This window comes from Chiloscyllium punctatum, chromosome 7 (assembly GCF_047496795.1).
Source record: "Chiloscyllium punctatum isolate Juve2018m chromosome 7, sChiPun1.3, whole genome shotgun sequence".
Lineage (NCBI taxonomy): Eukaryota > Metazoa > Chordata > Chondrichthyes > Orectolobiformes > Hemiscylliidae > Chiloscyllium > Chiloscyllium punctatum.
Genome location: NC_092745.1, coordinates 94,182,834 through 94,210,569, shown reverse-complemented (window position 1 = coordinate 94,210,569; position 27,736 = coordinate 94,182,834).

Here is a 27,736-nt window from a genome sequence, read left to right as displayed (position 1 = left end):
GTGCAACTGGAATATATCTCTCATTATTTCATTTGACTGGTCCAGGTGATTAAGATTTTCACTTTAAGTAAAGCATTGCTGATACAGATGCCTGCCTGGGTTAGCAGAAGAAAAGTTCCTAGTCACACCAAGCACAGCTATTGACCTGGATGGGGTGACGAACAAATAAAAATTAGAAATGAAACTAAAACAGATTTGGGCAACACTCTGAATTAAAATTGAGTTTGTTTCCGCTTTCTCAGATGTTAGTGGAAATTCCCCAGATCATATCTCTTGGGCCCATAGATTGGGCAATGTTGAAGGATTAAGATGAATGAGTGTAATTCAACAATGAAGAGAAATACCAAGAAAGAGTAGAAGCAGCTAAGACACAGGCACGCCACGTATCACTCTCTCTCACACAACACACACACACATACAGTCTCACACACTCACTCACTTACACACATACACTCACTCTCCCACACACACACACACACTCTCACACACACAGACACACACTCACAGACACATATACACACATGATAAAAACAATGACTGCAGATTCTGGATTAGTGCTGCTGGAAGAGCACAGCAGATATTCCTGATGAAACGTCGATTTCGCTGCTCCTTGGATGCTGCCTGAACTGCTGTGCTCTTCCAGCACCACTAATCCAGAACATATACACACACACTCCTTACTCACACACATACACATACACACACACACAAACACTCACTCTCTCTCACACACACACTCACTCACTATTAAATCCAATCTCTCCTCTGCCATCTTCTTGTTGACCGCTCCTTTTCCTCAGCATTTTGTGGGCATTGTAGGCTCACTTCTCCTGTGAAGACAGTGGAAGAATGATGCGTTCCATATCTGGATGGGTTAACTCCTTAGAGTCATAGAGATTTACGGCATGGAAACAGACTCTTCGGTCCAACTCGTCCATGCCTACCAGATATCCTAAGCTAATCTAGTCCCATTGCCAGCACCTGGCCCATATGCCTCCAAACCTTTCCTATTCATATACCTATCCAGATGCCTTTTAAATACTATAATTGTTCCAGCCTCCACACTTCCTCTGGCAGCTCATTCCATATATGCCTTTTAAACATTTCCCCTCTCACCCTAAACCTCTGCTCTCTAGTTCTGGACTCCTCCAACCCAGGGAAAAGACCTTGTCTATTTATCTTATCCATGCCCCACATGATTTTATAAACCTCTAGAAGATCACCTCTCAGCCTCTGACACTCCAGGGAAAATAGCCCCAGCCTATTCAGCCTCTTCTTATAGCTCAAACCCTGCAATCCTGGCAACATTCTTGTAAATCTTTTCTGAACCCTTCCAAGTGTCACAACATCTTTCCTATAGGACGGAGACCAGAGTTGCACACAGTATTCCAAAAGTGGCCTAACTAATGTCCTGTACAACTGCAACATGACCTCCCAGCTGCCATACTCAATGCTCTGACCAATAAAGGAAAGCATACAAAAGGCCTTCTTCACTATCCTATCTACTATGATTCCACTTTCAAGGAGCTATGAACCTGAACTCCTTGGTCTCTTTGTTCAACAAAACTCCCCAGGACCTTTCCATTAAGTCTGTAAGTCCTGCCCTGATTTTCCTTTCCAAAAATGCAGCACCTCACATTTATCTAAATTAAATTCCATCCGTCACTCCTCGGCCCATTAACCCATCTAATCAAGATCCTGATGTACTCTGAGGTAATATTCTTCACTGTCCACTACACCTCCAATTTTGGTGTCATCTGCAAACTCCCATGTTCACCTCCAAATCATTTACATAAATGACGAAACGCAATGGACCCAGTACCGATGGATAGCCATATCATTGGCCCTCTGGATTACACATCACAACACTGCTTTCCCTCCAGATAACCTTTCCATCCATCATGTCCCAATCTCCAAGAACCTTACAGGGTGCCCCAACTCTTTTTGTTACATTGTATATATCTAGGTCCGTACATCCACTTCTGTCAGATACCTCCCAGGCAGACCATTTGAAAACCCTCCAATATTTTCATATGTACATTGACAACAATAATCCCCACAAATTTTTGTAGAGTGTAGAAGCTGACCCTGCAGTTAATGACCACCTCTCCCACCTTCATTTAGTCATTTGTCAGATGGAGAGGTCTCCTCTTGTCATCCGATGGGATAAGAGGGATGAGGTCGTGCTGAGAATCATCATTAAACTGTGGGGAAATCCATGAATGTTCCTTCTTTTTATCTCAAAAGGATGAATGATTGATTCTCTTCAAGGCCTTGTAGTGTGGGAGCTTCTGTCTTCACTCTCCACTGTAGTAAAGGTTGAACCAATTTTAAGAAAATGCTTATTCAGCTTTTTTTAAAAAATGGCAAATATGTTGCTTTCTGTTCAGCCTTAAAGATCAGGAAGTTTCTTTTGAATCACCGTTGCAGTCTTTTTGAAACTTCTGAAACATATTCCCTTTGTAATTTTTTTGGTAGTCTCAAATTGTACTGACACTTAAGAGATCTGTCAAACATTTGCCCTTGACATGAACTGACATGATGTTAGATTGTTGACTGATTTAGCTGTTGTGTTTTTGTTTTAGGAGAGAATCTTATGCACACCCTTACTGTGTCTTTCATCCATTGGTATATCTAAAGCTTGTCTTCAAAGTTTCCCTGCATAATTTGCTGACTTTGGAATTCCTGCTATGTTTTTGTAATGCTGTTGTTATGTCAATGCAGTGTACCACTTCAACTATTTGTCTTCCTTCATGATTCCTGCTATCATAAAATCTTGAGAAACTCAGAAGGGGAAAAGACCAATTGGGTCACCATATCTCCTCTGTCCATCAGTCATGTGCAGTGTTTTGAATAATGGGTTCTACTTAAACCATTAAAGCTTCTTCAGGTGGAAACACTGAGGAGCTTCCTGGAGAAAATCTGCAATCTTTCCGATGGGAATGTGGAAAGTTTGAAGGCTGTACCTAGGCTGTAATGAGGTCAGGAATTGAGTGGTCATGGTGGAATCCAAACTGAGCATTAGCAAATTGTTGAGTAAGTGCTGCTTGATAGCACTGTCAATGACACCTTCCATCCCTTGCTGATGATCAAGAGTAGTGTGATGTTTGGATTTGTCCATCTTCCTGTGGATAAGACTTAGAGCTGATCCATTATTTATGGGATTATTCATCTCTGTACATCAGATGCTGCTTTTGTTGCAGATTCACCAGGTTGTCACTTCATTTAGGTAGACCTTAGCTAACACTCCCTATCTCTTACTGAAGCAGGCTTATTCCCAGGATTGTTAATAAAGGTAGATTGCAAGATATGCTGTGCCATGAGATTACACATTATTGTTGAATATAATTCTGCAGCTGATGGCCAATGTTTCATGTGTGCCTGGAGTCGAGTTGCCTCCATATACCTCCCAACAGGACTCACAAAAGAAAGACTGAAAATGGAGGATCTGTGTTGATGCTGGAGCCCTCAATATAAAGAGTCATAAGGATGTTTGCCATCTGGCTAAGATTGAGGAAGTATTGCAAATTCTCAAAGGTGCAAAGTATTACTGTAGTCTTGATTTGACCCACAGTTATTACAAGCTAGAGAAAAATCAAAAATTATTCCTAACACACCTGCTAGTCCCACCATTGCCTCACTCAGCAGCCTGGGATACATTTCATCTGGCATTCGAGATTTATCTACTTTTAAGCCTGCCAGACCACTCAGAATGTCTTCTCTCTCGATGCTAATTTATTTAAGTATATTCCTTCTCCCTGATTTTTGTATCCACATCAGCCTTTTCACTGATGAACACTTACACAAGGTATTCATTTAGAACCCTACCTAAGTCCTTTGGTTCCAAGCACAATTTACAGACTTGTCCTACTGTGAGTGTAAAATTTGGCAAGTTGTACCAGGCCTAATTAACACAGGAGCAGCCAACCATTATCACTTTTTCTGTCAGTATCTTACTTACGGGCATGAGAAGTCTCTTGCCTCATCCCAGACTCTGCTTCACAGTGGTGGGACATCCCCCATCATGGCTACATTGAGTTCTGCCTATTTGTCTTCGATCATGCTTTTCATAGCATAAGTTTTTGGTAGGGTTTCTGATCCAAGTTTTCCCTTAGACAGATTCCACTGATCTGAATAGTTGTAGTTGAGTTCCCCTTTAAAAGAGTTGGAAATAGCATATTCATTCCTCTTGCTAATTAGACCAAAAAAGGCATTGGGTTCGTAATTATGCATTACAATCCCACGGGGCAGCTATAAACCTAAATTGCTGAAGACTTCCAAAAAAAAATTTCTGACAAATTCCATGTCTCTTAACTTTTAGGTTAACACAAATTAAACCAAATGAAAACTAAACATGAATTAACAGGCAAATTATTTAAGTCAGGGAATGCACAGAGCAGATACTAGGCTAAAGGGTGACCTAGACAGAATATATAGTTGGGAACTTGGTTTCAATGGAAAGAGGTTATCTTTTTTGTACCTTTTGAACAGCTTCTAATAGCTGAAAATGGCACAAATTGCTTTAATTGTCAATCAAAAATCTAATTCAGCCTGATATTTACAACTGATGCAAATTTGTCGAAGTTCTTTTCAAATTTTCTTAGGAACAATTACACATTCCGCAGACATTTTAAGAAATTACAGATTTTCCTCTCACTTCTGCTTATGGTCAAAGGATATCATGTATGCAATAACTGCAAATTGCCTGTTTTTGTAACTCCTCCATGGAGCACATGACCAAAATTGAGGTAGCTGTACTAGTAATGGAAACAAGCCTGTCAGGGTAATCTAAGTGATTTTGAGTGTTACTGTTCCATTCTCATTTGGAATTTGACAAAGGAATAGCTCTGGTCTCGCTGATATTTGCTTGTCCTTTTCCTGATTTTGCTTTGTGTGCTGTAACCAGTTTAGTTCCTTAAATGTTAAGCATTGCAAATTTTAAATGGGTTACACTTGCTATGTCACTTTTAACAGAATTTTGGCTATGAACTTTGTCAGTAGTAAATGAGGGCTACATTTCTTCAACATTAAAATCATTTCATCAGCATATTCTGTCTCTCAGATGCAGTGTTCTGTTATAGAAAAAATGTTACACCTCCAGAAGCCTGTGGAAAATGTGGAACGGAGTGTAGGATTATGAATGAAATTTTGACCAATACAACAGGATTGACCCTGAGTTAAGTAACACAATAAATATTTATAACAAATATTCATTGTTCAAATGTTTAAAAATAATAACAGCTTCTGTTAATGAGATTTTGATTAAATGATTTAAAGTACTATGTTTACATAGTTTGGGTTTTACTTAAAGTGGGCAGAGACTGTTTGAAAAAGCTGACATTTACAATACAGAAAATAGAACAGACGAACCAATAAAACAAGAAGCATTAAAGAAAACATTATGGTCAAAGACAGGGCGGTGGATTGGGAAGGCAAGTGCCTCCTCTCACATGAACTTTTGATCCAGTATCAGAATTAGAGCTGGATGATCAGAATTATTTTAATGATTTTCTAATCGTGAGGGCACTCATTCCATGTTTGATAAAGATTTTGTGAAAACATTGATTAAACAAGCAAAATTCCTCTGCAAATGAGCCGTTGTCAAGTTGCAACACTTCTGTCTTTCTGAGACAGATTGCGATCTTGTCATTTGTTCTGCGTTTCAGGACAATGTATACCTCCTCTTGGGGCATTAGGAACTCTGCTCTTCCTGTTCCTTTCTAGGTCCAATGTTTTGTCTAATTTACGTTTAGCTTGAAAATGTTTTTTCCTCAGATTAGTGGAAGTTGTGGCTTGGAGGAGTATTTTTCAAAAAAACACAGGCAGCACACGAAACATTTCTACTTAATGTGGAGTGAATTCTACTGTTTGTAATCACTTTAGCTATCCATAAAGATGAAGATTGGTGTCACTTTGTTGCACTTAATGAAATGGCCTCTGATTGAAGTAAATAGTAGGCAACAGCGAACTAGCAAATGTAGACGTGCTCACTGCTGGAAACCCAATTCAGTTGGGCTAATAGATTTATACTGCATTTTGTAAAAGAAATCTGGGGAGACTTACAAAATAATTATGTATTTATTTTCATTTATTAAAATCCAGAGTAACCCAGTTAGCTCTAATCAGTACTGATAGTTCTAAGCAAAGTTCCCCTTCGTGCATAGCAGTTAGTGGAGCGCAGTTCCCTTCAGGGTCTTCATACATGCTGTTGCTATTGAAAACTGCTTATTCAGCAGATTCCACTTTTACAAGCAGCCGCTTTGTGTGCGAAGGCCAAGCTGCCCTTTGTGCACAGCGTTTGCTCTTCTGCCTGAGGGAGCATTTTTTAAAAGAATTTGTCAATTTTGTTGATCAGTTGCCCGAACAGGATCAGTGTGAATAAATGCCCTTTCCAAACTGAAAGGGAGTATAACATGTCGTGTCAGTCATAAAAATGAAGAAAAAAGGAGCTGTGTTTAGCACATTAACTGATAGATTAAATAAACCTTTTTTAGCATCCAAGTTAACGTAAATTTTCAGGTAAGTGTGCTATTTTTTTGAAATATTATGACGAATGGAATAGGTTAGCACTGAAAAGTGATTTCCTGGAAAAATGGATTGAGTTGTAAAATTCAAACCTTAACAGTATCATAGTTTGCCATCATCAGAATAAAAGTGATATCCGTCCATTTAAATTAGCAGCAAGGCTTGCAATTTCTCTCCTTACCTAGCTTTGCTTTCCATAGTGTCAGAGAGTCATAGAGTCCTACAGAACAGAGACAGGCCCTTTGGCCCATGCTGACCAAAATGTCCATCCACGCTAACCCCATTTCCCTGCACTTGGCCCATATCCTTCTAAAACCTTTCCTGTCCATGTATTTGTTCAAATGCCTTTTAAATATTGTTAATGTGCCCACCTCAACCACTTCCGCTGGCAGCTCATTCCACATGTGTACCACCATCGGTGTAAAAATGTTGCCCCTCAGGTTCCCTTTAATTCTTTCCCCTCTAACCTTACACTGATGCTCTCTAGTCCTTGATTCCCCAACCCTGGGAAAAAGACTGAGTGCATTCACCCTATCCATGTCTCTTGTGAGCTTATATGCTTCTGTAAGTCAGTCTCCTGTGCTCTAATGAAAAGAGTCCTTTAGACTAATTTTCTTTATTACCTCCACCCTTTCATTTTTGTTGGACTTTCCTCTATAGAAATATCATCTTGGCTCAGTAGTAGCACTGCTTGTGACTTCAAGATCGATTCAGAGACTTGAGCACACAGTCTAGGCTCACATGTCTGTCCAGTACAGAGGGACTTAAAGAAGTCATTTTTCACATACAAACATAAACCACAGCCGTGTCACTCTAACATTAACCATTTGTAGGAAGCAAAAAAAAAACACAGATACATGAATTGCTCCAGAAAAGTCAAAGAAAGCCACAAGCAGAGAGAAATGGAGCAACAAATTTGTGCACAGCAAGGCCCCAAGAGATAAATAATCTGAAAAGCTGCTATTTGGTGATGGATAACATTAAGCAGGACAACTTTCAGTGCACTTATTTGATTTGTGCCTTGAGATCCTGCATGTTCTTGTTGTCATGAAAGAAAACCAATTGAAGTTAATTCTTCATTGCGTGCCTTGTGTTTTACTTTGGAAAAAATGTGAGATTTTCGGATTGGAATTTTTGCTTATTTTGATATAAATATCAAACACTTCTTGGTCAAACAGAGTATAAACAGGACTAAATCTGCGATCCCTTTGTCTGTTTATCAAATCTATGACCACCCTTTTTTGGCTGTTGCATCACAAGTGTTCTGTTGTTTAATCATTCCTGGCCTGCAAGCTACTACAGATCTTCTCCTTTGTTCTTCTTACTTGCTTACTTCCATTGGCTTCAAAACTCAAACTCTGTTTTTCTTCAGGTTTGACGAAAGATCAACAATCGGGAACTATTAACATTGTTTCTCTCCACTGATACTGCCTGACCTGCTGAGATTTTTCAGCTTCTTTTCTTATTTCTTGCCCTCTCCAGCCATCGTGTTTGTGCCCATTGGTCCACAAGTCAGTGTAGGGATCCTATGATTCTACTGGAGGATAGTTCCCATTTTGTCAATGTCTTTTACATTTTCCTAACTCACAACTCTCCACCGGTGCTGACATCTTTGAATTATTAGCAGTTTTATTGAGACATATTGGATTTTGCAGCTCTGTAGAAATGAGTGGAGGACAGGGACCAGGAAAATAGAAGAAAGCCTTCTCAGGACATCTTCCCAATACATTTCAACTGCCAGGGAACTTTCCCGGAGTAGGCAAGTGGGATGTCCGAGCTGTTGCATAGAGAGTCACACAACACGGAAACAGGCCTTTTGGTCCAATTTGTCCACGCCGATCAGATATCCTAAACTGATCTAGTTCCATTTGCCAGTATTTGACCCATATCCCTCCAAATCCTTCCTATTCATGTACCAATCCAAATGCCTTTTAAATGTTGCAATTGTACCTGACTTTACCATTTGCTCTGGCATCTCGTTCCATACATGCACCAGCCTCTACGTGAAAAAGTTGACCCTCAGGTCCCTATAAGTCATTCCCTTCTTACCTTAAACCTAAGCCCTCTAGCTTTGGACTCCCCTGCCCTGGGGAAAAGACCTTGGCTATTTACCCTACCATACCCCTCGTGATTTTATAAACTTCTGTAAGGCCACCCCTCAGCCTCTGACATTCCGGGGAAAGAAAACCCAACCAGTTCTGCCTCTCTCTACAGCTCAAACCCTCCAATCCTGGCAACATTGCTGTAAATCTTTTCTGAATCCTTTCAAATTTAAAAACATCTTTCCTGTAGCAGGGATACCAGAATTAGTGTGAATCCAACCATTACCAGCTTGTGGTTGGTACAGTTTGCTGCCACCATCTTTTTTTCATTGACTGGGTCAAACAGCCTTCTTGATTTATTTTGGTAGAAGAAAACCAGTCTTATCAAGAAGAGGTTTCTGCCATTAAAAAGATATATGGAAAACAACAAATGCTGAAGACCACTGCAAGTCAGCCAGCCTCCTTGGAGAGAGAGCAAGCTAACGTTTTGAGTCTAGGTGACTCTTTAGCAAAGCTGAAGTGAAGTGTGGAGGGGACAACATTTATGCAATAGCTTTATGGGGGTGGGGGAGTGGTAGTGGGTGTAGGGTGCTTGTGGAGAAAAGACGTTGATAGTTCAGATTAAGTGATTGGAATGTGAGAATGACAGAACAACGGCGTTTCTAACTCTCAGACTTGAAAGGAGAGATGGTTCTATTGGGATGAGGAGAGACGAGAGAGGTCATGATAACAGAATGTAACAAGCTAAAAGGGAAGAAATGGGAGTTGGTTCCCAATTTGAAAGTGTTGAAGTCCAGAAGGCCGTAAAGTGCCTTGTTTGAAGATGGGATGTTGTTCCTCCAGTTTGTGCTATGATTCACTGGAGCACTGCAGCATGTCGAGGCCAGACAAATAGGCATGCGAGCAGGATGCTGAGTTAAAATGACCGGTTACGGGAAGGTCAGGGTCGTGCTTGTGCACAGACTGGAGGTGTTCCACAAAATGGTCACTCAGACTGCATTTAGTTTCTCCAATTCAGAGTAGGCCACATTGAGTGCAGCGAATACAGTACACAAGATTGAAGGGGGTACAGGTGAAATGCTGCTTCACCTGGAAAGATTGTTTCGGCTCTTGGATGGTGACCGGGGAGGAGGTGAAGGGACAGTTGTTACATCTTCTGCGGTTACATGAGAAGGTGCCATGAATAGCATTAGTGGTTATGGAATTGACTAGGGTGTCCCAGAGGGAACAATCACTGCAAAATGCAAACAGGGGAAATGAGGGGAAGATGCGTTTGGTGGTGGTGTTCTGCTGAAATTGTCCGAAATAGCGGAGAATAATCCTGAGAATTGGAGGTTGATGGGATGAAAAGTGAGGACAAGGGAAAACCCAATTCCACTGTTGTGAGTGATGGGGTGAGGGCAGAAGCGCGGTTAATAGATAGGATATGGTTGACGGTCCTGTTGACCACAGTGAGTGGGAAACCACGGTTTTGGAAGAATATAAAAGATTTAGTTTATTTCATGATAGTAACTATATACAAGTTACATTAATGAATCAATCATTCTTTCAAAGTCTATGAGGAGACTGAGCGTGTAAATCTTCATTGTGCAAGGTCCTAGGTTTTCTGCCTTTACCATATCCAAGTCTGTCTATCATCAGGTTGAGTACAAGTCAATGCAACACTAACACTTTCAGAATCATTAAGGTATACAGTATGCACCATGGAGGCAGACAGCCAATTAAAATGATTAAGGGGAATATCATGGTTTTGCTGACATTTACTTGGTGGCGTAATTGCTCTCATACCACGTGCAGAGGAAGCCACTCAGTGAAGATGGCTTTCTACAGAAGTTTAGGGGTCCATTGGAGACAGACAACAAAACAATTCCTCCAAATGGCTTTCCATTTTTCTCCAAGGCGCATACAGCTTGGTCCGATTGTACAAGTTAGTATTTGAAAAGATTAACTCTCAACGTGAGATAACCTTTAGGCAAAAGTGAGCACTACAGTGCTGGAGATCAGAGTCTAGATTAGAGTGGTGCTGAAAAAGCACAGCAGGTCAGGCAGCATCTGAGGAGCAGGAAAATTGACATTTTGAGCAAAAGCCCTTCATCAGGTAACCTCTGCCAATCAGAATAATAAAGACCTTTCTTTGGAAGAGCTTAACAGGTCTTCTTGTTACCAAGGCTGTGTGAGAATGTTTCTGTTGCAGGAATGTGAAATTACTCTTGTGTTGGGCCTGGTGCCTCAGAAGAGACAATCCTGTATCTCAAATGTAATACGTAATAAAACTGTTTACTGGTTTTCAAAATTAAGCCTAACCTCTACCTAAACAAATTGCCTAAGTATCTTTTCTCACATGGGAACCTTGTGGAGGTTTAAATGACATAGACTATGATTTGTAGCAGAATCACATGAGGAATTTGTCAAGGCTGGTCTTGATATCAGCAACAACTTGCTGCATTTTTAATTCTTTTCACAAGCAGTGAGATGAGTTTCTCACTAGGCAACAGTGAGTTGCCAATTAAGGGGCATTATCGCTTGCTGAAAGCCTAATTAGTGGCACAACTCTCATCATTAATACTCAACTTCCTATCTTTTCAAATGAGCTGAATATGTTAGATGCCAAGAAGCCTCAACATGGAAGTCAGAGTGGGTACCTGGCACCTTCACCTTGCTGTATGCTCCAAAGGAACTCTGTGTGGACACTAGGTACTGAGCCACACACAATCCTTATATTGGAAAATAACATCCAACATGTGCTGCTGTCTAAGAGCCCTCTGATCCACTTACAGGATGCTTCTGCACTTCATTGTTGCACTTTGGGTTGCACCAGCAAATGTCAATTTAATACCCCAACAGGAACATTGTGTGCTAGGGATATGCACCTAGCTCATAGCCTGACCTAGGTCTGGCCTGTTCACTTATTTTCATAGTGCTTACTCATTCTGAGCTTACCTGGTTGTTTACAGCATCCTTGCCTTCCATTGCCATGTCTTGTTTTTTTGCAGTCATGGAGTATAGATGATATGGAGGTGCCGATGTTGGGCTGAGGTAGACAAACTTAAGAATCACACATTACCAGGTTATAGTCCAACAGGTTAATTTGGAAGTACAAGTTTTTGGAGCACTTAGTCAGATAGCTAGTGGGGCAGGATCATAGGACACAGAATTTATAGTAAAAGATCAAAATGTCATACAATTGATGCGATGTATTAGATTGCTGTTAAGTTTTTAATCACTTAAAATGGGGTTGCAGGTTTCAATTCATAATTATGTAAATCCCAGAACTTATTTCAAGTCACATTCCCGAGCTATCTTAAGGTTTTATAAGCCTCTTTGCTGCACAGGAACTCCAATCAACACTATACACCAGATAGATTGGTGACATTTTCTTCCTCTGGACCCATGGCGAGGAGTCACTGAAACGACTATACAGTGATATCAACAAGTTTCATCCCACCATCAGACTTACCATGGACTGCTCTTCAGAATCAGTCTCATTCTTGGACACACACATCTCCACCAAGGACGGTCACTTCATTACCTCACTCTACCACAAGCCCACAGATAACCTCCTGATGCTGCACTTCTCTAGCTTCCATCCTAAACATATTAAAACAGCCTACAGACAAGCCCTACACATGCTCAGGACCTGTTCAGATGAGAAGGAGCACAACAGACACCTGAAGATGGTGAAGGACGCCCTCACAAGAACAGGATATGATGCTCAACTCATCGATTGCCAATTCCGATGTGCCACAGCGAGAAACTGTAATGACCTCCTCAGAAGATGGAGAAAGGATATGACCGATATGTCCAGTACTTCCTGGAAGCAGAGAAACTATACAATATTCTTCACAGCCTGCAGCACATTATCAATGAGGATGAGCACCTTGCCAAGGTCTTTCCTACACCTCCACTTATCATGACTAAGTGAGTGTCTATAGTATTTAAAAAAAGCTTGCTCTTTCACTTTATCAGTTGACATAAGCCTGAAGATTTCCATTATTGGATTACTGCTGCATGCTTGATTTCACATCCATCCATTATTATTGTTGGTGCTTGCTATTTTGAAGTTGATTGATAGTTGGAGGTGGTTATAGACTCTTTCAGGTGGGACTACAAATGAATTTGAAACCTTTTTGCCTTTAGGAATTGTGCACTTGAATGTAATATTTGGTCTTGTAAGACATTATTTATTTAAAAGAATATAAATGTAGGACATTTTTTATGAATGAAAGTGTATTTTTTTAACAGTGATCTACAATATACTCTTAGAACATTGTTTAATCTAATTTTGATTCAGGTCTGCCCATGTTGAATGCTAGAGACATAAAAACTGCACATGCTCGAATCCAAGGTAGACAATAGACAATAGATGCAGGAGTAGGCCATTCAGCCCTTCGAGCCTGCACCGCCATTCAATATGATCATGGCTGATCATTCCCAATCAGTATCCTGTTCCAGCCTTATCTCCATACCCCTTGACTCCACTATCTTTAAGAGCTCTATCCAATTCTTTCTTAAAAGAATCCAGAGACTGGGCCTCCACTGCCCTCTGGGGCAGAGCATTCCACACAGCCACCACTCTCTGTGTGAAGTAGTTTCTCCTCATCTCTGTCCTAAATGGTCTACCCCGTATTTTTAAGTTGTGTCCTCTGGTTCGGCACTCCCCCATCAACGGAAATATGTTCCCTCCTGCCAGAGTGTCCAGTCCTTTCATAAGCCTATACGTTTCAATCAGATCCCCTCTCAGTCTTCTAAACTCAAGGGTATACAAGCCCAGTCGCTTCAGTCTTTCCGTGTAAGGCAATCCTGCCATTCCAGGAATTGACCTCGTGAACCTACGCTGCACTCCCTCAATAGCCAGAATGTCTTTCCTCAAATTTGGAGACCAGAACTGTACACAGTACTCCAGGTGTGGTCTCACCAGGGCCCTGTACAGCTGCAGAAGCACCTCTTTGCTTCTATACTCAATCCCTCTTGTTATGAAGGCCAGCATGCTATTAGCCTTCTTCACGACCTGCTGTACCTGCATGCTTGCCTTCATTGACTGGTGGACAAGAACACCCAGATCTCTCTGAACAGCCCCTTTACCTAATTTGATACCATTGAGGTAGTAATCTGCCTTCCTGTTCTTGCCACCAAAGTGGATAACCAGACATTTATCCACATTAAACTGCATCTGCCATGCATCTGCCCACTCACCTAACTTGTCCAGGTCACCCTGTAATCCCCTAACATCCTCATCACATTTCACCCTACCACCTAGCTTTGTGTCATCAGCAAATTTGCTAATGTTATTGCTGATACCATCTTCTATATCATTTACATATATTGTAAAAAGCTGCGGTCCCAGCACGGATCCCTGCGGTACCCCACTGGTCACTGCCTGCCATTTCGAAATGGAGCCGTTAATCACTACCCTTTGTTTCCTGTTAGCCAACCAATTCTCTATCCAATCTAGTACTTTGCCCCCAATCCCGTGCGCCCTAATTTTACTCACTAACCTCTTGTGTGGGACTTTATCAAAAGCTTTCTGAAAGTCCAGGTACACTACATCCACTGGATCTCCCTCGTCCATCTTCCGAGTTACATCCTCAAAAAATTCAAGAAGATTAGTCAAGCATGATTTCCCCTTCATAAATCCATGCTGACTCTGTCCTATCCTGTTACTATTATCCAGATGTGCCGTAATTTCATCCTTTATAATAGACTCCAGCATCTTTCCCACCACTGAGGTCAGACTAACTGGTCTATAATTTCCTGCTTTCTCCCGCCCACCCTTCTTAAAAAGTGGCACAACATTAGCCGCCCTCCAATCCTCAGGAACCAACCCCGATTCTATTGAACTCTGGAAAATAATCACCAGCGCATCCACGATTTCCCGAGCCACCTCCTTCAGTACCCTGGGATGCAGGCCATCAGGTCCCGGAGACTTATCAACCTTCAGACCTAACAGTCTCTCCAACACCAAATCCTGGCAAATATAAATTCCCTTAAGTTCAGGTCCTTCAGCCACTGTTACCTCAGGGAGATTGCTTGTGTCTTCCCCAGTGAACACAGATCTGAAGTACCCATTTAATTCCTCTGCCATTTCTTCGTTCCCAGTAATATATTCCCCTGCTTCTGTCTTCAAGGGCCCAATTTTTGTCCTAACCATTTTTTTGCCTTGGACATACCTAAAAAAGCTTTTACTATCCTCCTTTATATTCTTGGCCAGTTTACCTTCGTACCTCATTTTTTCTCTGCGTATTTCCTTCTTACTAATCCTCTGTTGTTCTTTAAAAGCTTCCCAGTCCTCCGTTTTCCCGCTTATCTTCGCTAAGTTATACTTTTTCTCTTTTAACCTTATATGTTTCTTTACTTCCCTTGTCAGCCACGGCCGCCCATGTCTCCTCCTGGGATCTTTCTTCCTTTTAGGAATGAACTGATCCTGCATCTTCTGCATTATACACAGAAATATCTGCCATTGTTCCTCCACGGTCTTCCCTGTTAAGGTATTAAACCATTGAACTTTGGCCAGTTGCTCCCTCATAGCTCCATATTTCCCTTTATTCAACTGAAATATTGTCACTTCAGATTGTACCCACTCCCTCTCAAATTGCAGATTGAAGCTTATTGTATTATGGTCACTACTTCCCAATGGCTCCTTCACTTCGAGGTCACTGACCAATTCTGGTTCGTTACACAATACCAGATCCAGAATCGCCTTATCCCTGGTCGGCTCCAGCACCAGCTGCACTAAAAATCCATCTCTGAGGCACTCCACAAAGTCTCTTTCTTGAGGCCCGATACCATCCTGATTCTCCCAGTCTACCTGCATGTTAAAATCCCCCATAACAACTGTAGTAACATCTTTGCGACAAGCCAATTTCAGCTCCTGATTCAACTTACCTCCAACATCCAATTCTTCTTCAAGACTTCTTCTGAGTCCTGAAGAAGGGTTACACCTGAAACGTTGACTTCTCCACCTCCTGATGCTGCCTGGTTTGCTATGGTCTTCCAGCATCCTGCTTGTCTATGTTGAATGCTAGGCAAGTTGACACAATAGGTGTATTGGGTGTGAAGCATAGGTTAGCATGTGTTGCAGTAATTTGGCACAGGAACTATAAGAGATTATGGGAATGGCACAAGAACATAGGTTAGGCAGCATCAGGAGATGGAGAAAACAACATTTTGGGTATAACACTTCTTCAGGAATGGAGGGGGCGACAGGAATGGAGATAAAGAGAAGTGGGGAAGGGTTATTGGTGAGGAGAGGGGCAGAGTGGGGAGATAGTAATAGGTGAATACAGGTGGTAGCTACGACCTGGCAGGTCGATAGGAGGAATGAATCCAGTTGGTAGCTGGAAGGAGGGGTTGTTTGGGAGGGATGGAGGGAGAAGGTGGGGCTGGAAGGGGAGTTGCGGGATAGGTGGGAAGGTTATTTGAAAATTGGAGAGCTCAATGTTGAGTCCTCCAGGCTATAGGCTGCCCAGGTGGAAGATGAAGTGTTGTTCCTCCAATTTACAGTCTGATTCACTGTTGCAATAGAGGAGGCCGAGGATGGTCATGTTGTAAAGAGAGTGGGAAGGGAAATTGAAATGGGCAGTGACTGGGAGATCATGCTTGCCCTTGTGAGCCCAGCTGAGATGCTTGGTGAAGCGTGCCTTTAGTTTACGTTTGGTCTCACCGATGTAGAGAAGACCACAACGGGAGCAGCGGATACAGTAAACTAGGTTGGAGGAGAGGCAGGTGAACCTCTGCCTCACCTGCAGGGACTGTTTGAGGCCCTGGATGGAGGTGAGGATGGTGGTGACTGGCAGGTTTTGCATATTTTCCGCTTGCAGGGGAAGGTACCTAGGGGTTCGAGGGGAATTGCTGGGGAGAATGATGCGAACCAAGGATTGGTGAAGGGGAAGATGTTCTTGGTGGTGGGGTCTAGTTGGAGTTGGCGGAGGTGTTTGAGGATGATACGTTGGATGCATAGATGGATGATGTGGAAAGTGAGGACAAAGGGGACACTGTCTTTAGTATGTTTGGATGGGGCAGGGTTTAGAGTTATGGAGCGGGGAACAGAGGAGGTGTGGTGGAGGGTTTTCCAGCTGCGCCTCCTCGCTTCCATCCCTCCTGACTGATCCCTCATTCCAGCTACCAACCGGATTCATTCCTCCTATCGACCTGCCAGGTCATACCTACCACCTGTATTCACCACTCCCCCCCCCTTTCCTATCCTTCCCCCCTTCTCTTTATCTGCATCTCCCCCAATCCCCACCTCCATTCCTGAAGAAGGGCTATACCCAAAACGTTGACTACTCCAACTCCTGATGCTGCCTGGCTCACTGCGTTCTCCCAGCCTCCTGCTTGTCTACTTTGGAATTCAGCAGCTGCTGTCTTTTTGTCTCCAAGGTTAGCATGGAATCTATGAAAAGCCTGGGAATATTCCAACCCAGTATATCTTACAAGGTAATAAAGCTGTTTTTAACAGGTGACTTTAGTGAGGAGAATTGGGCCTAAACAAGAAACTAATTATTTTAAAATACTTTGTATAAAGAACGTAAATGTAGAAACTTGACTTTATTACAAATTTAAAATGGTTATCATAAAATTATCAATGGCGTGGGGGATAATTATGTTGCAAAATTCACTTGATTTCAACATATACATTAAAATGGACCTGGAGTTTCAAATAAGGTCTGTTTTGAATCAGTTCTGCTGTGCATATGTTCACGTTGGAATTTTTGAATTGTGGTGCATTTTACCATTGTACCTACCTCACCTAACTCAACATTTATCACCTCTCACCAGCTGGTGTAAATAGTTTCCAGTATAAGGTGGTGTTTGTAGAAACTTCGTCTGGATTCTTTCAGAGCTGAAGGTAAAGAGCAAAGTGAACATAACCCAGAGCTATAACTGTGATGTCTTAACTCCAATAGCTGTACGCAGCAGTCTTCGTCTGCAGTGACAAAACTGGATGACTACCTTTTCTGGATATAAATGAAACCAATATGCAGAGTGACGGGAGTCTTTTCACAAAACTGGTTTGTATAATCTGTGCTGGAGAATTATTTTTGCAAGTCAATGTTGCACGTAGACCTGTTTAATTTCCTGCAATGAAATGTATTTGACGCAAGCAACATCACCCATAACAGTACTGCTTGCCAAGAATGGAAAAAGAGCTAATTTAGCATCTTTTTAAAGAGCAGTTTTAGTTAATAGGTATGGTTTGGGAATAGACAGCAATATTTATGGGTCATATACTGTATCCAGTGGTACTGTGTGAAGTAATAACAAAGCCATAATTCATTAAAATTAACTGCTGTTAAAACCACACTAGTTGGCTATAGGAATGGCAAGTAGCCTGTTTCAAAGTTATTAACTAAAGATTAATGGTGAAATTATAGCTCACTGTAGACTTAAACTAGGTTTCCCATGTGGTTCTCAAAATAGTATTCAAATTGTTTCTTCCATTGTTTAGTTTGTTGTAGGGAATTTGAGTGTTCATCATTATGAACTAAAGAAGGACAAATGATGATTTTCTTTATTGTGTGATCTTGATGGAACTGCCTTGAGACATGTCCCTATGAGGACCACTGCTTGCGAACATAGAAACATAGAAAATAGGGGTAAGAGTAGGCCATTTGGCCCTTCAAGCCTGCACCACCATTCAATATGATCCTGACTGATCGTGCAATCTCAGTAGAGAGTGTAGTGCTGGAAAAGCACAGCAGGTCAGGCAATATCCAAGGAGCAGGAAAATCAACATTTTGGGCAAAGGCCTCATCAGAAATGAGGCTTGTGAGCCAAGGGGGTAGAAAGATAAATAGGATAGGGGTAGGGAGGGAAATATATCTCTTGTGGTGGAGTCCGTTTGTAGGTCCACCTGAGGTATATTTCCCTCCCCATCCCTATCGCTTTCCATAAAGACCAATCCCTCCACGGCCCTCTTGTCAGGTCTACACCTCCCACTAACCCACCCCTACTGTCTTTTCCAACACCACACTCTCTACTGAGATTGAATGATCAGTCAGGATCGTATTGAACGGTGGTGCAAGTTTGAAGGGCGAAATGACCTACTCTTACCCTTATTTTCTATGTTTCTGCAGTCCTCACTTTCTCTTACGCAATCTCAGTATCCCATTCCCACTTTCTCTCCATACCCCTTGGTTCCTTTAGCTGCAAAGGCCACATCCAGTTCCCTCTTCAATATATCTAATGCACTCGTCCCAACAACATCCTGTGGTTGAGATTTCCAAAGGTTCACAACTCTCTGTCTGAAGACATTTTTCCTCATTTTAATGGCTTATCCCATATTCTTAGCCTGTGAGCCTTGTTCTAGACTTCTCCAACATCAGGAACATTCTTCCCCCATCTAGCCTGTCTGGTCCCATCAGGATTTTATATGTTTCTGTGAAATCCCCCCTCATTCTTCTAAATGCCAGTGAGTTGATCCAGTCTTTCCTGTAATGTCAACATGCTCATAACATGCTGTAAAATTTGCAACTGGTGATAGCATAGGATAAAAGATCAGTGAAGAACTCTTGCTGCAGTGTTAAACCATAATATTGAAATAGTTGTCATGAAAGGATTGCAGACGAAAATCATAAAATTCCTACAGTGTGGAAGCAGGCTATTCAACCCCTCAAGTCCACACTGGACCTCTGAAGAGCACTCCACCCAGACCCATCCCATCCCTGTAACCCTGCATCTCTCATGGCTAATCCACCTAGCCTGCACATTCTTGGATACCATGGGGCAATTTAACAAGACCAATTTACTTATCCTGCACATCTTTGCACTGTGGGAGGAAAACAGAGCATCCAGAGGAAACCCACACAGATCATGGGGAAAATGTGCAAACTCCACACAGGCAGTTGCACGAGGGTAGGATTGAACCCAGGTCCCTAGCGCTGTGAGGCAGCAGTGCTAACCACTGAGTCACCACACTGCCACAAAGGGAATCTTTCACTCATCTAACTTTACTGAAGAACTTAGCATTGATTGATTACTTGCCACTGTACCAAAGTACGGTGAAAAACTTGTTTATGAGCAGTAAAAGGAGATCATAGTAAGCAAGAATGTACAGATCTAAAAGACTTAGACAGAAGTATATAGGTTACATTGTATAGGGCATGCACTAGGTGAGATCAGCATTAGCAAGATCAGCATTATCTGAGACTAGAGAGTCCATTCATCAGTCTAATAACAGCCAGGAAAAATCTGTTCCAGGAAAAAGTGTTCAGGCTTCCATATTTTCTGCCTGATGGAAGAGGTTGTCGGAGCTCATTACCGGGGTGGAATGGGTCTTTGATGATGCTGGCAGCCTTTCCATGGCAGCAAGCCATGTAAATGGAGTCCATGGATGGAAGGTTGGCTTCTGTGATGGTCTGGGCTGTGCACACCATCTTCTGCAGTTTCTTACAGTCCTGGGCAGAGCAGTTGCCATACCAGGCTGTTATGCACCCAGATAGTATGCTCTCAATCGTTCATCTGTAGAAGTTGGTGAGGCTTCTTATGGAGATGCCAAATTTCCTGAGCTGCCTGAGAAAGATGATGTGTTGTTGTGCCTTGAATTCCTACCGATCAGGGTTTTTTTTTGTTAGTAGGTGACAGTTTGAAAGCTGTCTACTTCCTTCCTGGAGTGAGCATGGTCTAAATAAAAAATAGCAACTGTAGTTGAATATTTTCTGTTACTGTATTCTGTGTGAACTGAGGTCATGAGCTGTCAACACTAAGAACAAACAATTGTCAAATGATCTTATTGAGGAAAGTACATTTAATACAATTATGCACTATTGTTTTCCCTCAAAATTTGCACATCAGAGTTTAGTCACCGAAATGGATGATCATATATTAGCAATGATGTTCAGAAAATTTGAGTTACTAATTGTTTGCTGATATCCTTGATCTTCTTTCTGACCAGTAGAAAGTAAAATGTCAGATCTGTGAGCACTACAAAGGATGGCAGTTTGATTTCAAAGAGCAAATTCTCTTTTGAAGTCCTGCCCTCTCATGTCACTTATACTTGCCTACCAAAATGATTTATTAGGACAGTACTGAAAGCAGCTTTCATTCTGAACTAGAAATCTCAGATAATTCAGGCAACAAAAAAGGATCAGAACTGAACAAATTATAATATACCTGAAACTGTAAGAGATATAAATCTGTTCAATTAGAAATTACTTCATGCCTTACATAAGATAAGCCTGTTACATTTATCATCTCATAAAAATATGATTTTTCTAGCATCATGATTAAAACACACCAAAGGATTGTTCCCTAGATTTATGTTAATATTAGTAAGCAGAATCCGTACAACCTGCATTTTCTGCAGCAGCTTTCAAAGCTGATAAGTTAGCCCATATGTGCTTGTATTTTGATCAGACTGGGGTATTGTGAAAAGACAGAGTTTATAATCTCTTGGGTAGTGACTTGCTTTCTCAGAAAGTGGTGTGGGAGTTGGTGGAGACAGGACAGAGAGAGATAAAGGAAATGATGAACACAGTTTGGTTCAAGTCCAACTACAACACTGGATATGCACATTTTGACATTTTTTAAAGCTGGTAAGTTACAATTCCAAGCTAGTTCATGATAATCCAATCCCACTGTAATATTATACTGTTCTAAAGCTCAGTGTGGATCTTAAAAGATTTTTACTAAGCCAAATATTCTTAGTGTTAAATTTGAAAGGAAGATAACCTGCTGACCTGCAAGTCAAAATCATATTAGCTAAATGATCAGGGAATCTTAGAACCAAAGAATCTTCTAGCATAGATGATGACCCTTCCTGTCTACCCTTCCTGTCCTTATTCTCCAAATAGGCTCACCCTTGAGGATTTTGCCTATATCCCAGCAAATCAATCTCTTTCCAGTGCAAGTCTAATTGCCTTTGAATGTTCCTGTGAAATCAAAGTGCATTCCATATTTCAATAACAACTGTGTCAGATATTTCTAATTTTTCTTCGTTCATTTGCTGATAATTTTAACCTATGGCCTCCAAATACAAACCATTTCCTACTTCTTCTACCAAAACTGCTCATAATTTTGAATACCTCTCTCATTAAGTCTCTCCTTAACCATCTGTCCTCTAAGGAGAACAAACCCAACTTCTCAGAATGAACTTTGCCCTGGAAAACTTTCCTTCTACATTCTCCAGTGCTTTGTCAGCCTTGTTAAAGTCTGTTGCCCAAAATTAGATACAACACTCTGAGTGCAGCCTAACCAGGGATAAAAGCTTAGCATGATCTCCTTATTTTTATATTCAATAACATATATACAAAAATATTCAATATGCTTACATTAACAGCATTATAAATTTGCTTGTCTCCTTCAAAAATTCCTGAATAAGTTCTCAATGTCTCTCCTTCTTGCACCCTCTTAAAATGGTCTCAAAATTAGATTATATTGCCTCACCACATTGTTAAGGACATTAATTCACTTTTGTCCACATTAAATTACACCTGCCATCAGCCTGCCCAGTTCATTGGTCTGTCTCTGTCATCTTGTAATCTGTCACAATCGTTCTTATTGTTTACCAAGTTTCGTATCATCTGCAAACTTCAAAATTCTAGTCCCTATTCTTACATCTGAGTCTTTTATGTTTAACAAGAGAAACAATGGGCCTAATACAGATGATTGGACCATTCCATTGCAAACTCATCTCATCAGAAAAACATCAATGAAATAAATAATTTCATTTTGCGCTATTTTTAACAACATATATTTTTCTGTCTGTGTGAGCCAGCTAATTCTTATGTCTAAAGCTCAATCATCTAAGCTTAATTTAGGACTAATCCAAAACATGCATCTATTGATAGAAATAAATATGTGAAGCGGCATTAGGCGGCTCCATTGTGATACTGCTCAATAAAATACAGCCTTTGCCTGAATCATTGTTTACATGAGAATTAGATATTGGTGCAACATTTATTGCCTGCTTTATTCCTCAAAATCAAGTTGATTAATTCAATAGAAAATGATCTGCTAGTCAATTTACCATGGCGTTGTATATGGAGTAATTGTGACTGAGTGTTGTCTTCAGATGAACTGGGGTCGAGAGGCAAGGGGTTAATTGGATTAAGGTATACAGCTGTAATTCAATCCCCATGTTATAATCACACAGTCTGTTCTGATTTTTGTTTCTGTTTTGAATTTATACGGCCATATTTATAATGGAAAGAGCTGACCTGAACCTGTCATTCTTTAATTATTTGTTGCCAGTGGTGCTACAGACCCTCCACAGGTAGGAAAGTGTAATTACAACTTGTTTTCCACTGGAATTTGGCTTGTGCTCATTTGGGACCAACAAGAGGCAGCATGATGCAGGCACAAGGCAGATGCTTGAGGTCTGAGGTTCAGTTCAAACTGACTTGGTCAACCTGCTAGCACTTGTCAGGACTCCAGAGACAACTTCCCTGAAGGTGAAGATGGAAGTTAGATCAGCACAGAAAGTGACCCTCATTTAAGTCCTGGGAGGGCAGTCAAGAACCGGAGGGATCAGGAATTCAATGGTGCTATGTAACTGAGAAGAACACTCTTGGTGTGTGCTACTTCGTAGGCTGTGACAACTCTTGTTTTACACTGTGCTGAGAGAGAAAAGGTTTAAAAATGTTGCATTTATATGCACATTTCAAAATCACAGGGAGTCTCAAAATACCTTACAGCCACTTGTGTACTTCTAAAGTGTGGTCACTAATATATTTAAATACAACAACCAATTTGTGCATTAAGGTTCCCCAAACTGCAATTTGATCATGGCCAGGTAATATGTTTTTGTGATATTGATCAAGGGATAAATATTGACTCAGACACCAGGGATTAATTCTTTTGCTCAATCACATCACAGGATTTTAATTTTTATCCAGGTGCAGACATAGAGTCTCAGATTAAAGTTTTACTTCCAACAGCGCGGCATTCCCTCAGTACTGCACTGAATTGTCCACTCTAGTTTTTGTGTCAAGTTTTGAATTGGGGCTTGAAGCCACAAGCTTCGAAATCAGAGGAAAAAAAAGCATTTATCAACAGAGCCTCAACTGATTTCAAGTGTCTGTGGATATGCCTGAGGAACTTTACTAGTGTCAGTCACCGATCTGACATCCCACTTTGATTTCTGGCCAAACATTTTCAGATTAATGAGCTACAGCATGGCCAGCAGCTGTCCTCAGGTACTTGTGTTGAGGAATGAAGCAATCAGCATGAGGAGAGTTAAGATGGGCCACTGTGAGAGAAGAGCCACTCAGGTGATTGGGAGTACTGGGAGTGATGGCCAATTATAGAGTCATAGAGATATACAGTGGGTCATTTTTGCAATTGAGATTTGGGGGGTTTTGGTGGAAGGTCAAGTTGTGCTAAGTAGTGGCCCTGATTTTAATGCACTGAAGAGAATAATCTTTCACAAGTTACAGGTCAGAATTTAACTGAACTGAAGAGGAAAGAAGACTGGAAGTGAATTGCATTAGCCCACTCCGATTCATGTTTCCATAGCAATCTTGTGCTGACTAGCCAATTAACAGTTGGCACATACGGATGTGACCAAACTTTTATTGGCCAGAGTTGGAGATTGAGGTACCAGTCATGTCAGCTGAAATGACAGGATGTGCCTGCACTACCTATCAAAGGTGGGCAGGACCAATAGATAATCTCAGACCAACTGTATTTCATCATTGTGTCCTGCAAGAACCCTCCTAATAGTCAGCTCAACAGTTTCAGAAGAACTCCTGAGGAATGATGCATTTGTTGTCAGGGCAGAAGGGCCAAAGCCGTCTCATGTTTTAGTGATGACTCCCTCAATGTCCTCCTCCAGGCTATACATAAAACAGAAGGTCCTTTCTTCCTCAGTGACAGAAGGAGAAGATATCATGGCCAACCTAAGCAAGCCAGGATGGAGGTGATGGAGTTGGCCAATGGCTATGGGATCACCTTAGAAACAAGGTTGTAAAGCTGCAAGTGAGTCAATGACCATCTTCATTCTGCAAAGTTGAGTATTTCCATTTATGGGGCAGCCACTAGGCATGTGTGAGGTTGCAGCTGCTGAACAAGGAGATCCCACGAGCTCAGTGGCAATGGGTTAAGGCTGCAGCTTTTCCTTGGTAAGATGTGACTCTGAAAAGGTATGCAAGCCTATCCTCTCAAGGTGACCCTTGTACAGCCCTTGTCTGCCAATAGCCACAAAGCCAGCCATCATGCATTGCATCTGCTCTTGAGGTGACAAATATCACTCTTCCAGATTCCTACAGCAGAGGGCCAGAACACTAAGAAAAGGTGTTGACCAGTGCCAAGGTACTCATTTGGAAATCTTGATGCTCATGGAGGAGCAAGTTCTAAACTGGCAGGACATCATGGTGGCCATGTCATCAAGGATGGTAAGGCCAGAGTGCAAGTGTGAAAAGGTGGGTAGTCTCATATCGCACAGGATTTGAACCACAGGTTGTGAGGGGATGGGTCATCTCATATTCAGGGATGAGTGAGCCTCGGGTTATGTGAAGATGGGCATTCCCGAATCCAGACATGTGACTATAGGTTGTGGGATGGTGGGGAGTCTCATATCTGGAGATGAGTCAGCTTTAGGCAAGCATAAGTGATGGTAATTCTGTGTACTTCACTGTCCAAATACTCATTTGAACAGAAGCTGATTCTGTAGGTTTGTGTTTGGACGGGCAAAAATGTATTTATTTTCTATTATCTCAAATAAATCAACCATATGAACAAAAAGCTGCTATCTCCAGGGATCATTCATTCACCTCTGAAGAAGAGGAGGAGACCTCAGAGGTTGCAAAGTCGAATCATTATTCTACAGTGTGGAAACTTTCACATTGCTGGAGATCTGTTTGTGAGTACATTCAGATTAAGAACCCAGCTATAGCATGTGACGAGTCAATGTAGACTGTGACAGTGAGGACTCTGATTCTGTGAGATGCCAGGCCCAAGCTGAACCCTAGGCTGATGACGTGTCTTTGGAGTTGTCAGTAAAATGGTAAGCTGGGAGTTCAGGTTGTTGTGGATGAGCATGGCATCCACACTCTGGTTTAGTCAGTGGGAGAACATTCAGGCTGCGTATTGTGCCCAACTCCTTTGAGAGATGGGTGACTCCCGTATTGCTGCAATTGACCATCAGCTTTTCTGTCTTTCTTCTTACCTGAGGATAACCCACACATCACTAATTCCTCAGCAGCCAGATTCCCCCCCTTTCTGCAGAGCCACGTTCTGTAAAAGGTAGCAGACCTCCCCTTTCTAGGACAACCTGACTGAGGTGAACAAAGTTAAAAATCACACAACACCAGGTTATAGTCCAACAGGTTTATTTGGAAGCACTAGCTTTTGGAGTGCTGCTCCTTCAACAGGTGGTTGTGGATAGAATCACCTAACGAAGGAGCAGCACTCTGAAAGCTAGTGCTTCCAATTAAACCTGTTGGACTATAACCTGGTGTTGTGTGATTTTTAATTTTGTATACCCCAGTCCAACACTGACACCTCCAAATCATTACTGGGGTGAAATGCCACAGTTCAATGATTTAGGCGCGTAGAATCATCTTCGGTGGATTCGTCATCATGTGGCACATGTGTTGTTACTCCTCTGCCTCTATCCTAGGATTTCTCACGTGTGTCAACTTTCATCTCTTCAGTGGGCAACCCCTGTCAGCAAATGTCTATCTTTAAGTGAGTTGGGTTAGTGAAAAGCTGTGATACCTGAGTAGCTAAATATTGTGGCTGTTCTCAGAATAGTGTCTGCAGATCTTAAGGCTCCACCATCCACTGGTAGTGGTCTCAGACTGATTGCATGTTAATAGATTGCCATCCTTTACAGTAAACTTTGATGACAACATGCACACAGTCTATTGTACATTGCACCTGGGAAATCCAATTATGGCACCTGAACCTCTGCTTTCTCTGTTGGACCATCCACATTAGTGCAGTTATGTACATATTGGTTGAACTTTGTTATGCGGACATTGATTTTTACCTTGATGCAATGATGTACAACTGATGGGAGATGTCACATTTCTCTAGTGGAGCCCTGGAATCAACTTGACATCTAGAAATCCAAGGTCAAAGTGACATTGGGTAATCACTAATGTAACCAGAGCTCACCACCTCCACCAGCCTGGCACAAAGGACATTTATGGCCACTCTGACGTCTGAAAGTTGCAAATGTCTAGATTACGCAATTAAAATGATAAGCTTTAGTGATTACCAGATCAATTAAAAAAGTGGACAATTCAGAAGGTCAGTCATGTCTTTTTTTAATAAAGACAGAACAGAAATAGAGCTAAGAAACTGCAGGTGGGTTTACTTAGTGGGGGGAAATAAATGAGCTGGTCATGCCATCATAAAAATGGGTGGAGCTTGGGAAGGGAACAAAAGCTAGCAGATTCCCTAGTTTAAAACTAGTTGGAGAATCTATTGTAGACCTCACAGTGTCTTATTGGAAAATATAATACTCAGCAGAATAGTTTGGAAGAATTGGAACGCGAACAAATGACTGAGGCACACATTCAAGAAGGGGTAAATGAAAGTTTTATCTCTGAGAATAACTGGAAGAGAAGAATTCCCTAGGGACTGTGGCAAACTTGTGGGTGGTCCCTCCAAAAGTAAATAACTTTATGATTGATGTGTTGTAAGAGAATGCTCGGGAAAAATAGGAATTAAACCAGAATTCATAACACACATGGTTATAAACCATATCAATCAGCTAAAAGTATTGTTTAATTCTTTTAAATATAATTAAATGTGTTTGTCAAAAAATAAATAAAACCTTGTGGTTTGATTCTAATAGTTTAAAGGGAATATTGGGATATTTTAATTGTCCCTAAACAGGTCATAACTATCATTGTCTCTGAGCTGGAGTTGGCTCCTGGTCTCCTCTGTAGAGGTGAGGGAGGAGGTGTGGGTGCATGCTCAGTGACCTCCGCCACCCCTACTGCTGTGGTCACCACCACTTCCACCCCCACCAGCACCACTCACTTACATTCTGCTCACATGCCCCCCACAGACCCCACTGTCACTATCCCTACCCCCCAGAACCCCAAGGGGATCACTACCCCTGCTCATGACTCAACCCCCATTCCCCCCACCATCACACCCACTCCAGTTACAGGTTCCGCCCCCACTCCCAGCTCTACACCCACACCAGATCCCAGCTCCCAGCCCTGCTGAATTTTCACCATCCCCCCAGACCTCCCCCTCAGCAAAGGACTCACCTTCAT